This window comes from Poromitra crassiceps, assembly GCF_964638095.1.
Source record: "Poromitra crassiceps genome assembly, chromosome: 19".
Classification (NCBI taxonomy): Eukaryota; Metazoa; Chordata; class Actinopteri; order Beryciformes; family Melamphaidae; genus Poromitra; species Poromitra crassiceps.
Window position 1 is genome coordinate 5,172,530 of NC_139646.1, and position 8,466 is coordinate 5,180,995.

Below are 8,466 nucleotides of genomic sequence, written 5' to 3' on the forward strand. Positions count from 1 at the left end.
ACATTCACACTTTTCCCAGGTAGTTATGGAACAGAATCATTGCTTTTTTCAATTGAATCATTTTTAATATCTCACTTTGGTTATCCTAAAAAATACATGACCAGATATCAAATACATTTTGTGCAATTTTCAAGAATGCCACATCAATGCGCTCCCTGCTTTCTCCTGTCTTAATCTGTAAAGCAAAGAAACACGTGTGCTTCCCGGTGCCACTCAGGACCTAACCTGAATGCATTACAAATAAAATACATTTTACTAGCCGCCGCTGTGATTTGTAAACTCAGTCTCAGACATGGTCCCTGCATGGTCCCAGTTGAAGCTGCTGAAACCAATGGCTGTATAATATGGCTGATAAGACACAGAAGACATGAATGGTGGCCTAGAAAACGCGCAGCCCTCAAAGACTGGATATGATAGATCATAATGTGATACACTGGCACATATTAGTGAGCATTATAAAAAAATAACTTGGCTCATCAAACCAGATTAAAAAATACAGATAAAAAATAGATTTCTTACCAAATGTCATTATTGCTCAGTGGAGTTAAAAAAAATCGTACTCAAAGATATAAAATGTATAAAGTGTATTCCCTGCCAGTCCTGATACCCTGATAAAGACAGCTTGTGAAACGTTGGTGAACTTGATGATTAGAAGAATAAATTGAACTACATTGAGTGTGTGGTAGCCTATTTTTTCCTACTTTTTTGTTTGAATCTTTCACCTCGACTTTGGTGTGTGTGTGTGTGTGTGTGTGTGTGTGTGTGTGTGTGTGTGTGTGTGTGTGTGTGTGTGTGTGTGTGTGTGTGTGTGTGTGTGTGTGTGTGCGTGCCCACTTTCTAATTCACTGCCAGGCCTCCCATGTTTGGTTGTGCTTTGGGATTATTTGGGAAAATTCATATTGCTGCCCATATTCAGTGACCCGCCCGAGATAGTGACACCACTCATTGTCGGAAGGTAGACGACAACACTTCCTTGCGCAGCATTGCTTGTTGTGTGATTGGCAGGACGAGCCACAACAGACGTGGAGGTGGAATGTGTAGGAGGAGCCACAACAGACGTGGAGGTGGAATGTGGTTTTTACTCAGCTGCGTTTAACTCTGAGGATGAAAGAGAGAGACACACAGAGACAATGTAAATGGAGCTTGTGCAGAAATAAGTAAGAAGAGATAAATGACAGTGTGTTTAATTTGTTGAAGCCGTTTCTAACAGCCTCACACCTCCAAGTCCCTTCCTGAACTGCACCTGCATGTGCTGTCCTTAAGTTCTCTGCAGCCAGGTTGTTGCCCATCTTCTTCAGGGTGTCAACAGCGACGGTCACAGCCCCTTCGTCGCAGTATTTATTCACCATCTGTTCTACCGTGTCCTGCTGGTGTGGACTCTCCAGTTTGCTCTTAGGAATGGCCTTGTATCCGTCCAAACTTAAATTAGAGAGTTGCCACTTGAACCTTCCAAAATCAACAGAACTTAGCTCATCCAGAGTTTCCAGGAGCAGTTGCCGAACAGCCATTTCAGATCACTGAATAGGTAAAGGAGGGAAAATATATAATGAATCACTTGTTTTTGTGCCAACAAACACACATGACAGCACAACGTTGGCGCACACACAGAAAAGACAAAGCATCCAATCAACAACACAAAAGGTATTATGGGTCAGTATTAGACAATTAACAATTAAATCAATTACACTACATGAGGATTATAGTTACATTAGAAATACATTAGAATAGAAAATATTCAGATTAAGATATAGAACATTTCCTAATTTTGGGATCATAAGGTGTTATCTGGATGGAGTGCAGTTCTGAGATATTCAGAGTTGGGAGCACGCACGCACGATGCAATGAATGAACGGTAAACCAATGCACCTTTTGAAGAATATAGCATTACAAATATGAAATGGAGTGAAAGTGTTGGGATCAGTGCCTCCTGAGCAGATTCATTTTAATTCAGTTTAATTGATTTGATGATTTAGCCGTACATTTTTCCATTTTCCTCTTTCTCTCAAGTACCCCCTGTACCCCCTGCACGTATCAACCGTTGGCTCGTGACCCAAAAGTGGGTTGCGGGGCCGTTTTGAGAGGGTCGCGGATGTGTGCATGAAAAAAAAAAGTTCTACTCCTTGAGGACGCCGACATCTGTGGCTGACATTAGTGTATTTCAGAGGCTGTAGTGGGCTCCTTTTTAAAACCACAGTGAAGATCCTCATATTATAGACGGTTTTAACTTGACAACAAAAACATTCTAAATTGAACCCCCGCTCACTTCCTGTTGCAGTGTTTGCTATGGACATAAAAGAAAAAAAACATTCAAGTGCAGGACTGACCATTCCGTGAAAACCGTCAATACAGCTGAGCAGCGAAAACAAAAATAATGATGTCGAGTGAATATTTCTGCAGTTTGCCGAATGCTGAGAAAAAGGAAGTGCTGTGGGGTTGCGCTCTGGTGAAAGAGACGGTTTTCAATGGTACCAATCTTGTTAGCCAGTGGTGGAAATGGGGGGTTTTCGAGTACGGGGCCCCCACAATGCCTAAGTAGGGTTCCCACTTCCCACAGTAAAACCTGTCCATTTTCCACCACTGATGCTAGCTCTTACGAAGGGGTCAAGTTAAATAATGCTCCAAAGTTAGGCTACATTTTGGTGAGGGGAAATTCTGAAATTTGGGTGGCGACTTAATAACTAAGGAAAAAAGATGGGTTGTGAGGCTAGACCAGTTGAGAACCACTGCTGTAGGCAGGCAATCCAAAGTGGAGGATCAGGTTGTGTCTGTCTGTGCTTGTTGCAAAAAGGTGTGGTAGGCTATGTTATGGTAGGGCTATAGGCCCTCTGTGCCCAGGGGCCCTTGTCTCGTAATCTTCCCAATCCAGGCATGGCAAGTGGGTATCTATCATTCAAATATCATGAATATTTAACTCAATGTTGCTTCTTTTTACGTCAGACAGAAGAACCATCTACTAATAGGCTATAATAACTTTATAACTAACTTGGAGGTGTCTGTGGAACTGGCGTTGTAGGCCTGAGTTTAGCATTGTGACATAGGTTAAATGGCACAGACAGACAGTAAACAAATATCAATTGATTGTCAACCTGTAGCATGTCAGGTGAAACATGTAAATGTAGGATATATCTTAGACCAAATAATAAGAAAATCTCCGTGGAAGTATTCTACAGCTACAGCAGGTCAGGTCAGGGCAATAATACCATAATCACTACTTTTAGGCTACTGTATGCGCTGCAGTATATATCGCTGCTGTCGTAAGCTGGAAAAGGGCTTTCCGCATCGGCGAGGACCGCGAGTGTCCGTGCGGAAAAGTGACGTCAAATCAGCAGACCAGGCGCTCCTGTGCGGACGCTTTTCACCTGGCCGTGCGCGGTGCGCACCCCGAATTTTGTATCTACGTGGACGCGGCTGGGCGGACAATTAAAGTTGAGTTTTCAAGACTCCCGCTCACTTCCGCGCAGCAGAAACCCGCACAGAGTATAAAAGCTCCACACGTTTCCTCCTCGTCAGGATTCAGTGTCTCTCATTTCATACAACACACCCAGGGTCATCATATAGCGTCATTATGCAAAATGTCTTCTTACCTCAAAAACCAATAATCAAGTAGCCTCTAATCCTCCTAGCAGCCTATCCTCCTCGCAGAAAAGCGTGGAGCAATAATACTTTCGATTTCACTTTCGTTCTTCCTCTCTTGCTCTAACAGGAAGTTTGTATGTTTGTCTCATCATCTGGGCGGGGTTCCCCCTTTTCAGCTTGTGGGGAAAAACAAACTTTCAGCTTGAGATACAGTTTATTTATTTATTTATTTATTTATTTATTTATTTATTTATTTATTTATTTATTTATTTATTTATTTATTTATTTATTTATTTATTTATTTATTTATTTATTTATTTATTTCAGGGACAGTGCAACATTGATGAACATTTGCATGTAAATGTGCCGGATTATAGCCTTAGCTAATTTCCATCCGTAGTCCCTCGACAGGTGAGGTACAAAAAGGTTTAAAAGAAGAAATAAGAAATTAGCACAAATGAATTAACAAATGAATTAACACAAATTAACACAAATTTGTGAATTAACACAAATGAAACAAAAACAGGAAACATTAGGGAAAGACATTAGGGAAAGACATTGACCAAGGTGGACTCAAATATAGTTATTACAATAGACTAGGCTACATGAGTTGCCATGACATCTCAACTATTAGTATAAATCCAAAGAACACAACGAACCATGAACTGAATAAAGCTATTTATATATATATATATATATATATATATATATATATATATTTATATATAGGCTATTTAAACAGGGAGTGGTTCTCAAAGTGGGGACCCCATGCAAAAAAGGGGAATAATTTATTTTCACTAAAATCTCATCCATAAGTAGGAACACAAACACAATGACAGAATGTATGGTCATGGTTTTCATACACTTTCTGTAATAAAACATGAGATGGGAGACGCCTGTGACCAAATTTGATCAAATGGAGATCTGTCTAAACTGGCGTCAGTTTAGAGGCCCTTGGGGCCCTTGACTCGAAGAAGTTTGAGAACTACAGAATTAGGCTACAGGATTAGACTACAAATGTATAGCCTACTTACTATCTGTTCAGTGATCGCTTGTGCCCTCTGCCTGTTGCAAAGGGTGTGACATGTATACACTGTGTCCTCTTTGGTCGAGCTGTGGCCCTGTTCAAGTGCGGCCTGGCTTGCACACTCTTGAGGCTGTAGCCGTTTGGTTTTGCACTGAGGAGGGGGCTTGCTGATAGAGATAAGTAGGCCTTATGTGGTCTGTTCGCTGTGATCTCCCCTCTCTAGTGAAAGCGCTGACATGATGCGAACACAATACTCAGACACTCCTTTACAATTGTGTGTGTGAGATTTATTTTGTTCTATTTGTGTTAATGCTCTGGCTGACATTCCTGTAGTAGCCTACCGTGGGTATCAAAGTGGGGTCCGGGGCCCCCTCGAAGGGTTTCCTGGGGGGTCCCAACACAAAAAGGGGAGATCATTTATTTTCACCATTAGTTCCACCCATAAATAACCCAATGACAGAATGTATGACTATGTTGGTCATCATGAGTCTCGTACACCTTCTGTAATAAAACATCTAAAAGCAAAAATCTTATTATTTGGGGGGCCTGGGGAAAAAGATCTGATCAAATTTGTGTCTGTTTATTAGGGATCCTTGACATGAAAAAGTTTGAAAACCACGACTAGTAGACAGCAGCCAAGTCCTTTCTGACGCACATCATCACTCTGGATGGTGACTGGCCACACGTCATAATATCTCAGGAAAAGTTTCACACAATACCGTTTTCATCAAAAGCCTTAACATGTCATCTGCATGCAGGACAATGCATCATCCTTCTGACTATTATTCAATGGTTAAAATAGCATGGCTGTTATCTTCTAATCTGGGCTAATCTTCCCTTACTGAAGAGAGATGCTGCTCCACTTAAAAGGATCGTTTGTTTAAAAGTCTAACCCTATTTGCTACCAATGATGATGTTGATTAGTAGAGTTATTTCTCAGCACAATCCATGCTGTTCCTCACTGTAGCTCTGGAACGAATGCAAGGTCAAGGGTCACGCTTCTGTATGTTCAAGATGACTGAGGCTCAAAAATCTCATCCACAAATTTCAGTAGTAGTAGGCCTAGTGTGTGTGTGTGTGTGTGTGCGTGCATACACATACCAAGGCCGGATTAACCATAGGGCAACCGGGGCAGGTGCCCCGGGGCCCTCGGGGTGAAGGGGCCCTCCAAATTTATTTTTTTTATTTTTTTTGGTCGGGCTCATGTTGGGGTCCACAGAATTATGACACAAATCTAAGACCAATCAGGACAAAATAAAATGTGTTTCCAAGAAGATTAAGTCTGATGATTTAGTCTCATTGGATGCCTGTGGGCAAGTGGTGACCAGGGGCGTGGGAAGTGGCGGTGCTTGTGGTGCTGCGGCACCCTCTGCTGTTTTGTATTGGAAATGTAATGTCAATTATTTTTTCATCATTGTAAAGCCACAGCACAGTGAAGAGGATATTAATGTGAAGATTAGCCTCTTCCTTTTGCTCTCAGAGTGCATCAGATTCATGCATTTTACTTTAAAATGTACAAAATTTCTTTGTCCGGGGGGGGGGGGGGGGGGGGGCACAGCCCCCCCTAGAAACCCCCCAGTCAGACTAATATCTTTATCCTGCTGGTGCTACCTCTTTGCAAAGCCTAGAATCGCCTATGAGTGAGTGAGAAACGGAATCTCAGAAACGGAATAATGACATAACAGTATAATACTAATGTTAATTTAAAATGAGATATTCCTCTAAATATGGCGAAAAAACATCCAAACATCCGGACGATGGGTAGGGGGGCCCCTGGGAGCTTCAGTGCCCAGGGGCCCCTGGGGGTGTTAATCTGACATACACGCACATACACACACACACACACGAGAGTGAGAGGGTGGTGCACATACATGCACACACACGCACACGTTCTTGGCTGCCCTCGGCTGTGCTACACAGCATTATTCTTGACCCTCCCTTCCTTCCTCTCTTGATATACACTACCAAGAGAGAAGGGAGAACGCCCACGCTGGGTCACAGCGAAAGGAACGCCTGATCATCAGCTACAGACAAACATACCCCAGGACACCCACACCCACACCCGCCCACACTTATACACACACACAAACTCTCCCACATAAAGATCTGAGTTAGCCATTCTTTCCTCAGAAGTCACTGTTCTCTGAGGAAGACAGTTCAGTTGTTCAGAGACAGATTTCTACCAGGAGCCGAGATAAAGGATGTGTGTATTTGGATGGCCAATCACGCTGCTCCTTTTCCCCCTCCTCGGGTCAGGTGAGTTGAATGACAGCTGCAATGCAATGTGTCAATGGGACAGGGACACTACAAACCTACTGGATGTCATGCTGTGGAAACAATCAGGATCATGTAAATAATACAGACTGTGCTAATATCCAATAGATCATTCTTGTAAATGATGTAATTGCAAAGTAAAATACTTTAAGTACAATTTAATAATCAGTCATTAAAAAAAATGTGAGCTTGAAATAGCCCCATAATAAAGACAGAGCTGTGTGTATCATCATGACTGATGGAGTAACAGCATTGGTAAATCAGATTGGTTTTTTGTCATGCATCATTGATTTTGTGTTTATCACTGGTAGTTTTGTTCTGATTCGTCCTCTGTGTCGTCTTCTTCGATTACATCTATTCTGCTCTAACCCTAACCTGGCACTTCTGTCTAAACCTAACCTCTCTCTAAACCTAACCTGGCACTTCTCTCTAAACCTAACCTGGCACTTTTCTCTAAACCTAACCTGCCACTTCTCTCTAAACCTAACCTGCCACTTCTCTCTAAACCTAACCTGGCACTTCTGTCTAAACCTAACCTGCCACTTCTCTCTAAACCTAACCTGGCACTTCTCTCTAAACCTAACCTGGCACTTCTCTCTAAACCTAACCTGGCACTTCTGTCTAAACCTAACCTGGCACTTCTCTCTAACCCTAACCTGGCACTTCTCTCTAAACCTAACCTGGCACTTCTGTCTAAACCTAACCTGGCACTTCTCTCTAAACCTAACCTGGCACTTCTCTCTAAACCTAACCTGGCACTTCTGTCTAAACCTAACCTGGCACTTCTCTCTAAACCTAACCTGGCACTTCTCTCTAAACCTAACCTGGCACTTCTGTCTAAACCTAACCTGGCACTTCTCTCTAAACCTAACCTGGCACTTCTCTCTAAACCTAACCTGGCACTTCTCTCTAAACCTAACCTGGCACTTCTGTCTAAACCTAACCTGGCACTTCTCTCTAAACGTAACCTGGCACTTCTCTTATGGAACAGTTTTTTACAGCTGATGGCATTTGAGCAACATAATTACACATTTTGATAGCTGGTATACTGGGGGAAACCGCCACCTACAGTAAAGGTCTCATTTGGACTAAATGAACCGTGAAAATGTGACACACACAACACACACACACACACACACACACACACACACACACACACACACACACACACACACACACACACACACACACACACACACACACACACACACACACACACAGAGAGTCTTACTTAAAGGAACACTCCGCCCATTTTCAACCAGCTTTGTATCATTAGAACATCAGTAGTATATCAGAAAACTGTAAACGGTTTTGAAGTCTGTCATTTAATTTGACAGTTATTGAGTGTTAAAGTGTGGACCAGTGACATCATTGGTCCACACTAACTCAAATTAATAACTCATTAACTCAAATCAACTCTAAATAACTGTCAAACTATTCATCATTCATCTAGTTTGACAGTTATTGAGAGTTGATTTGAGTTAATGAGTTATTAATTTGAGTTAGTGTGGACCAGTGATGTCACTGGTCCACACTTTAACACTCAATAACTGTCAAATTAAATGACAGACTTCAAAACAGTTTACAGT

At 42.0% G+C, this 8,466-nt stretch overlaps 1 long non-coding RNA gene across 1 annotated transcript; it reads right to left on the reverse strand.

Annotated features, from left to right (window-relative positions):
• Window positions 1–728: 728 nt before the first annotated feature.
• LOC310794072 lies at window positions 729–3,649 on the reverse strand. The gene is made up of 3 exons (XR_014553547.1): window positions 3,585–3,649; window positions 1,244–1,517; window positions 729–1,098 (listed from the first exon to the last, which is right to left on the reverse strand). It is a non-coding gene; the product is annotated as an uncharacterized lncRNA (long non-coding RNA).
• Window positions 3,650–8,466: the final 4,817 nt, after the last annotated feature.